We start from the raw sequence: 9,197 nt of genomic DNA on the forward strand, positions 1-9,197 counted from the left end.
AATGATTTGTAAAACTCAAACATTGGCATATTTAGAAACAACTGTATCAGATGATTGCTAGATTGTTCTCTCGTTGTAGCTTAAAATGCGCAGTCTGCCACACGTGAAGCATAATTCACCTATATTAGATTCCATAAGTTTGCTCCTCGAGAAAGACAAACGCCAATCTACAGCTATTCTATAAAGAACTTCTGCTTTCAACATTTCACCAGTTAAAGCTGTTTGTTCTAACTATTTTAATTAATTTATGTTTTGTAGAACAAAAATAGAGAAAGTGAAAAGGTCATCAGTACTTTGTTAAAAAAGAAATCAACAAAAATAGTTTTAAACAAAGTAGATATATTCGCAACTGATCGGCTAGTTAAAATTTTGTCCGCGGGCCGGATAAAATCTTCCGGCGGGCCACAGTTGGCCCGCGGGCCGTAGTTTCCCCATCCCTGGTCTAAGGGGTGGAGATGGGGTGGGAAAATTCTAAATATGCTTTATTTATTTTTCTCAAGTGAACTGTTGATATTTTATAACCGTCGTTGAACAACTGACTTAATTTTGGGTTTACGACTACTAATGTTCAACTCCGTAGCCTTGTAATTTTGAACGAAATCCAGAAGACAAGGTATCTCCTGGATCAGTACCCCCCAGAGGTATGATTTGTTATGGGAACATGGAGGAATTTGTGACTCGACAGATTTAACGTGCATCAGTTACCATGTATTATACCATGTCTTCTACCGGCGGGGATCAAATCCACAACCTAAGACGTGGGCCCAGTGCCCTACTAACCAGGCAATCCCGGCCCCAAGTGAAATTGTTGGTCGATATTTACTTTATTCGGTACTATCTTTCGATACAAATAAAATACAACGCCGTCACCCTATCAGAATTTGAGATATTGCGCGCAATAATTTAGATTCCTTTTAATTTTTTCTAAGATTTTATGTATTCAATTTTCAATCGATAGTTTTTGATAGGTAGCTTATTAGCATACATTTGTCTGCTATAAATTTTTGATAAATATCATTATTCTTGTACAATTTACACGTTATAGGAATCATCCAAATCGGTTTTCATCCGTTTAAACTGTAATAAAATTAAAGTTTAAAAAAAATCTATAATTACAATAAATCTAATAACTGACAAACGCATAGTTTCGAATTAATGATCCAAAACCACTGATTTTTATTGCTTTAAAGTTTTGAGGAAAAATTCATAGAAATTCTAAAAATTATCAAGTGCTATTTCTCCTAATTTAACTAAGTGGCCTCCTTAATTTTCCAAAATTAGCTTTAATTGAAGCATATTGTGCTACCGAATAATACTGTATCATCAAAAGTTAAATCTAAAAAAACATCAAGAAAAAGGAGATCAAAAATTTAACCTAAAATCCAAGGTGGTGCCAGTAGGTTCTTTTTTAAGCGCCTTACTCTCAATGCAAAGTTTTAATTTTAAACTAGAACTGGTATGAGATTCACCTTGCTTGATGAGCTTATCTCCTATAGAAAAAAAATTTATAGTCTGACTTAACATAAAGTGAAAAAATCATGAGAGATTTGGTGAGGTAAATGAGTTTAATTCAATTAATTTGCAGTAATTTAAGAACTGAAGGTGTCTTAAATTAATCTTAAAGATATGTGCTTTCTTGCTAAAAAGGGAATTCAAAATCTACATGTAAGTTGAATACTTTTTAAAAGACTTCAAAAAATCGCCAATTAGGCGAAATTTTTCGAATGAAATAAAAATCAGTAATTCAAAGGAAATAAACAGTTAAAGTAAGTGAAAAAATTAAAACCATATTTCTCGACTCAAACAAAGTAAGCGTATGCGTAACTTTTCATGCATCGAAAAAGCTGATCCAAGTGTTTTCATTTTAACAAAACTCGGTTTTTATTCATATTGATATTTTGCGCCATTTTATAATGCGCACAGAAGGCGCTGTGTCTAACGATTTGTTACATTTCATCAATCAATTTGGAGAGATATTTCGACAGAATTAAAAATCATTAAAATGATGGAAACAATCAATTCTGGTATGCAAAAATTATAATCAATCTTTACATATTTCTAGGAACCTTAACAATGTTAAAATTGGATCCCAACGCTTTTCATTTTTTGTGTGGTTTTTCTTCATACGGATATTGTGCGCATACCGCCAACAATGCGAGAGGTCACTTACCACATATTTCATAATTTTTGTAATGCGGAAATCATTAGAATGTTGTTTTTTATTATTAGAAAATTCTCATATATGTGTGAATAACCAATAATAGAAAAAAGCTTGTTTAGTCCAAAACATGTCGTATAAGGCTGGGATAGTCTGGTTGGTTGGGCACTGGACCCATGTCCAAGAGTTCGTGGGTTCGATCATTAAATCTGTCGAGTCACAAAGTCCTCCATGTTCCCATAAACAAATCAATACCTCTGGGGATACTGATCCAGGCGATTCCTTGTCTTCTGAATTGGATTCAAAATTATAAGGCTACGGAATTGAACATTAGTAGTCGTAAACCGAAAATTGGGTCGGCTGTTACGACGACTATAAAAAAATAAAAACATGTTATATAATACGATAACATAACAAATCATATATTAAGCAAAAAACTTACAAAATGACATCCCTTTAGCAATTTTGCGAATCTTAAGCGTATCTTTTATAATTTTTAACAATGAAGAAATCATTTTGAATTTTTTTTGTATTAAAAATTGAGTCTCAGTTTCGTAGAAATTATCGGTATAAGTCAAGAAATATTTGTAAATTATAAAAGTTTTTTAAAAAAGCTTGTTTAGTCCATATTTTCAGACTCTAAGCATATATCGCTAACATAGAGGAAGACACTGAGTATTTTTCGTAATTTTTTTTAATGAGGAAATCATTGAAAATTTGTTTTATGTTAAAAAGTGATCATCAAATTGTTCCCATTTATATCAAGAAAATTCCCATTTGTGTCAAGAAATATTTATGCAAAATATTAAATTTAAATTAATACAGTAAAATTCGAACATAACAGAATAAAAGTTTGTTATGTTCGAATCATGCGAAGTTCAGAGAAAACAGTAAAGTAAAAAATCAAATTTTTTAATAAATTTTTTTCAACGGAAAAATCAAATAAAACTTATTTTATAGAGAAAAAAAATTGCCATCAATTTGTTAAAAAAATACCCATATTGTCTTAAAGTATCTAAGGAAAATTAAAAAAAGTAAATAATTGTTAAATATAAAATATGCAAAACTAGTAGCATTTAATTAACAGAGGACACTTAGTGGACTTTTCTTAATTATTTGCAATGCGGAAATCATTTAAAACTTATTTTACAGTAAAAAGTGAATATCGTATGTTAAAATTCACTTATATGTCAAACAATATTTATAAAAAAAAAAAAAAAAAGACTGTTGCGACCAAATCAAGCCAAAATCAGAATATTCATATATCTGACATAAAGGATACTTAGCCAATTGTTAATAATTTCTTGCTGAGCTGAAATCAGCTTATAATACTTGTAAATTAAAGAAAACTGAGCCTCATTTTGTCAAAAAATATATAAACTAAAATGACCATCAAATATGAACAATATAATATACACATGAACAATATGGAACACATGAGCAATATGGAAATATGAACACTATAAAATATTGATAAAAATTAAAAAAAATAATGAAAAAAACTTGTTTAACTCAAAACACGATAGGCTCAAATCGTAATACTCAATCAATAGGCTCAATCATAATCCTTCCCTTATATGCTAACAAATAAGGGAAGAGACTTCAACGTATCTTTTTTAGTTTTTTTTGCAACACTGAAGTTATTTGTAGCATATTTTATAAAGAAAAGTGAGTGTCAATTTGTTAGAAAATACCCATGTGTGTCAAGAAATATTTTATAGATTTATTTATAAATTTTTCTTTTTAAATTGTTTACTAGCTGCTAAACTGAGACCAAATACTACGCTAAATCAATCGTGCCCAACCCTTCTTAGTAGTACAAATCATTAATTTTCTTCTTCAAAAAAGAAAAGATTGAGATCCACTAAAGGTGTTAATGAAGATTAAGATACATAGGATTGAATTGAAAAAAAATATTGCATGAGCTATACGAATTGGAACTTATTGATAACATTACTGGAGCTTTTTTTTTAATAAAAAATGGGAGGCATTTTTTGTCTACGCATATGAAGTTTTTTGAGTTGCAGGAAGAAAAAAAATATAGATATTATAAGCATTAGAATCTGTATTAATAAGAAACAATTTAAAAAAAAGTTCACATGGTGTAGTTTGAAAGAAGTGAAATCGAAGTCAAACAGAAACCGGACTTTATTGAAAATTCTTGCTCATTGTCTTTGTCATCAAACAAAAGTGTTGCTGCCCATCCCCTGCCATCATTCGTTCCTCACCCTCATGAAGAGGCGTTCCTTTCTTTTTTTCCTGATCGCCCACATGACCATCACATATATATCCACCTAGAGTTTTATTTTCCTATTGGGCGCGGAACCCCTTCTCTAGACACTTAGGTCAAAGTGGACATTCTGAGCGTAGGATTTAAGTATGACCCTAATTTAACGGTCAAAGTGGTTATTACACACGTCTGGACTGCCGGTGATTAATTTATTAACTCTCTCTTCATATCCACACTGGAAGACGCCCTGTATACAGCAGTTTTTATCTCATTTATGCGCACTGATTTAGGTCCTTTTATTTATTAATTCTTTCATAAAATTAAAATTTTCCAATTTTTATTTAAAGATTTAGAAACATAAGGACCAAACTAATTCAATTCTGGAATTCAATTAAAGCCTAAAAAACTATTTTTCGAAGACTTTGTCGTCACATGAATTAATTCTTTTTCCCGAATAATATGCTTTTTTCATATTTGTTATTAGTTTGCTACAGTTATGACTGTTAGGGTACGTTTACCTTATCTTTTGACAGCGCCCTCTATGCTAATCATACTGGACTATTTTATTATACTAGAACTAGACACTGAAAATAGTGTCTCTTGGATAATACTAAACTATTTCTATTTAACATCCGCATTTCGAATATCAAACCAATTTTAAAAGTGTGCTGTGCTATAAAACACATATGCAATCTTAAATTTCTAATTTTTATATTTTATCAGTTTGAAATTATGAAAAATTGTCATTCACTTTTTAAGATATTTTATAAATAAAAGTAAATATTATAAAAATTGTCTGCATAATTTATTGTTTTTCTGAGTGAAGTTCTCAATTGAGCTAAAAATTCTGAATCTTTTACTCATTGACAAAATGGGTGTTGTTTTGGGTTTGATGGCGTGGATGTCATCACACTTTTCAACTGCGTTCAAGAGTAATCGTAAACAGTGCGCATGCGTCGTTATTGTATGCGTTGCTATGGCGACCGCTGCTATTTAATAATTTTTTTTAGAATTCCTTTTATTTTATTTTTTCAGTACTCCTTTGGGATCAACTAAAATAAATTAATAGAAAAACGTGAATTCGGTAGGCTTCCTAACTATCCTAAGTAATGGGAGCAATTTATCGAATCAGTTTTATTCATATTGTACTGAAAATTGTCAAGTAATTTAAACACAATTCTGTAAGGTGCCTTTTAATTATCAATATTTTCGTAAATGAATTTTAGACATTGCTTTAATCTTTTCTCCAATTTAAATTTTTAAAGTTCCCTATTCTTCGGTTAAAAAACTATACCGGACAGAATATAGGCTGTTCCGGGATAAGACAACGCAGATGAGATATTTTTAGATACCATATCAGTGATCAATTTTAAAGAAAAGCAAACATGCATAGATGCATTATGGTTTTATATAAAATAATATTTATGAGAGAAAGGAACACTATTGAAATATGAGGAAAGTAGGACTTATAACATGGAAATTTGTTTGATTGCCGAAGGAAACAAAATAGAGTTAACTTGAGTTAATTTTTCTTAAGCTCTCATGTCACTTTCCTCACTAGTGATTTGACACTTACTCTTGTAGTATTTTTGTTTCCTCCTCGCTTAAGCATTAATTACAGATCTGTACTGTGCATAATTTTTTTAACTTTATTTTAAACAAGGATTTCAAAATTATGCATTAGAGGTGGTGATAACGGAACACTTTAAATAAGAGTTTGAAAAATGTATTTTTGTAAATCTCACCTAAAATTTAATAGTATATTATAATTTTTCAAATTTATTCTTACAGTTTACCATGTTTCACTACAAATCTGTAGAAGTATTATTTCTTTTTCCTTTATTTTGAAGCTTAAAAAACTCAAAATAAATTGAACTAGGCTTTCATCCATTCTTTTGCTGAATGTCGCCACCGAAAAGTGACAATAGAATGATAAATGTATTTTCCCACCCCTCCTGAGCAAGTTGTCCACAAATCGCAATGCTCACCCCCCGGTTTATACAGTTTCATTTTTATTCATTTTCCCGCCCTTGTCCCCCTCAGTATTACACGGAAGTGTAGATGGACACCTATCCGATTTTAGCTTCCTCATGCCCTAAATCCGATCCTAAAATGTCCATCTGTCTTGTGAACAAAATGTGAAAAAAAAAAAGAAGAAGAAAAAAAAGTGTCGAAAAATCTTGAAAAATATTTGAGTGTCATCTTTGGCGAAAGATCAGTTCTTTAGACTTACTAGAAAATTTATATTTGTATGATAATTTTCATAATACCTTGCTTCCCTTTCAGATCAATTTCCATACAGCTTTTATGAATAGCGATTTTTAATAGTATGAATAGGGATTTTTAATAGTACTATATGCAATTGTATATTATGTATTCTATGCATACATTATGTTACCTACATTATTAGTACATTTTGATGTAGGGGAAACATAGAAGGTTTGACCAGTTTTATGTTTAAACCTTTTTTTTAGCTAATGAGCACCAGATTGTAGAATAATATTAATCAAAATAGCATTTTATTTCAGCCATTTGCAAGTTAACTTATTACGAATCATTAGGTTTCCAAAAAGTCTATAGTCTCTAAAAGTTAGTCTATGCTATGTTTTATTTGGAAATTTATTTAGCTATTCTTTGAAAATTTATTTAGCTGATGATCACGAAATTGTGGAATTAGATCAAATGAAATCCTATGTTGTTTCAGTCCATAATCCATTTGTAAATAAAATTCGAAGAATCATAATCATAAGTGAATTATAAGTGATATAGTGCATTGTTATGTAGGGCAAATATCAGTGGTCCGACTATACGTTAGGTTGGACCAATCATACCTTTTACAGTAAATCATCTGTTTAAGAGAATATGCTTCAGATTCGAGAATGGCAATAAGCAAAATCACACGTTGTTTCTGTCCAAATAAAATCACAAGCGATACACATTATAAGTACATTTTGATGTAGATAAGTGATGTAGATAAGTATTGGTGTAGATAACTGTAGGAAAAACTTCTTTTTTTAATAAAAAAAAAACCAAAATGTTTTTTAAAAGAGGTTTGAACCATTCTTCAAATGAAGGATACTGACGGACACTCCTGTCAAAAAAGAATTCAAAGAACCTCAACATGAGCAAACAAAGAAAAAAAATCCAAGATATTAAGAAGATGACTAAGAAACAAATAAAAAAGCAAATAATTCAAGATTCTTCATCATCACCTAACCATGGTCAAGCTCCTAGTCCCGTTTTCAGGGTTCTATCTTTTAACGGCTATTATGAGAATGCACTGTAATTTTGTCAGATGACGTGGACAGCACCTGAGTTGGTACCCCTCTCTCCAACAACACAACCAGCTAGAGTAGTTTTATCCATGACAGACCGGCTTCCAGACAACCGGCGTGCATTTTTTTTAATGTCCCACTATACATTTCCTTGCTGCGTATGAAAGGTGCTTTCAATAGAAATGTAAACAATAACAATCGCGAGCTGTATGCCTGCTCTAGTTCCGGTTAAAAAGTTTGCAGCTGCTTACTACATGTTAATCTGCTAGGCGATATTTTCAAACGGATAATTTTGTTTTCAATAAAAGAAATGAATTAGATAATTTCTGAGCTCAAATCTGGAGTATTTCATAAGATATCAATGTTTTTCTGTAATTCTGGTGAATTTGAAGTGAAAATTTGCTTTAGTTATTTAGAGATATATTGTTAAAAAAGGTGATATGGTTGCTAGATTTTGAATAACTCGCTTTTTTGGCAGTCTTGATTTGGCCTCCTTCTATTTGTTTATTACTGTTAGTTTGTTCTGCAAGCTGTGCACCATCATACGTTAGTGTTAGTATATTGTTCGAGGAGCAAGATTAAGTTTAGTAATAAGTAATCAAATACCACGTTTGCAAGAATCTCAAAACACAATGATTACGTTGAGAGCCAAATGGCTTTAAAGTACACCGGAAACAGTAACCCGGAAGTATAAGTGGCATACAGCTTGCAGCGCTCCTTAGTGTCGAAAACACCATCCATACACGCCTGTTTTTTTCTCGGTCTCTAGGATCGTACTCATTACTCCCAGCTCTCCAACCAGCTGTGTCAGCGAGCGCCTTCAAAGAGTCTTCGGATAGTTCAGTTTGCTTATTCAAACTAAAGTCATTTTACTATTTCAATTCAGATTTCACATTCTCCATTAATAAATTCAGGATATTTCTTAAGACACTATGGTTGCATGTAACACTTTTTTTTTTGGAGATTTAATTAGTGCTGTATAAGTTTTAATAACATTTTTAGTTCCTGCAGGTTTACCCTACCTCATAGTGGACCAAATCCCCTAAAAGTAGTGAAGTTTGATCCATTCCAAAAAAAAAAAAATAATAATTTAAAAAATTAGAAAAATGATAGTTTATAATTTAATTACTACAAAGTAAATAGACAGTAGATTATGCAAATTTAGGAATTTTACTTTGTTAACAAGATAATAGAATATTGTTTTCGTAAAAAGCAGATTAAAAATCTCCATGTTTCCCCTGTTTGTAAATAGAAACTGTACAAATTTACTTTAACTCATTAGAAAAGCGAATGAAAAAACCAATAAAAAAGCTATTATTTCTCATATCGTCATCATGCATTTTTCGTGATTTTTTTCATATTATCTCATCAGGGCATGCTCTATCAATACCTAGGCAAATCAAGGCTACTCAGCAGGTGTCCTAACAAATACTAAATGGAAGTGGTCATAAATTAAGAAAAGGATTTAACGAAAGGAAATAACATAAATAGAATAATTGAAGTTTTTCATGAAGATAATATATATATATATATA

The sequence above is a fragment of the Parasteatoda tepidariorum genome, chromosome 3 (genome assembly GCF_043381705.1).
Source record: "Parasteatoda tepidariorum isolate YZ-2023 chromosome 3, CAS_Ptep_4.0, whole genome shotgun sequence".
NCBI lineage: Eukaryota > Metazoa > Arthropoda > Arachnida > Araneae > Theridiidae > Parasteatoda > Parasteatoda tepidariorum.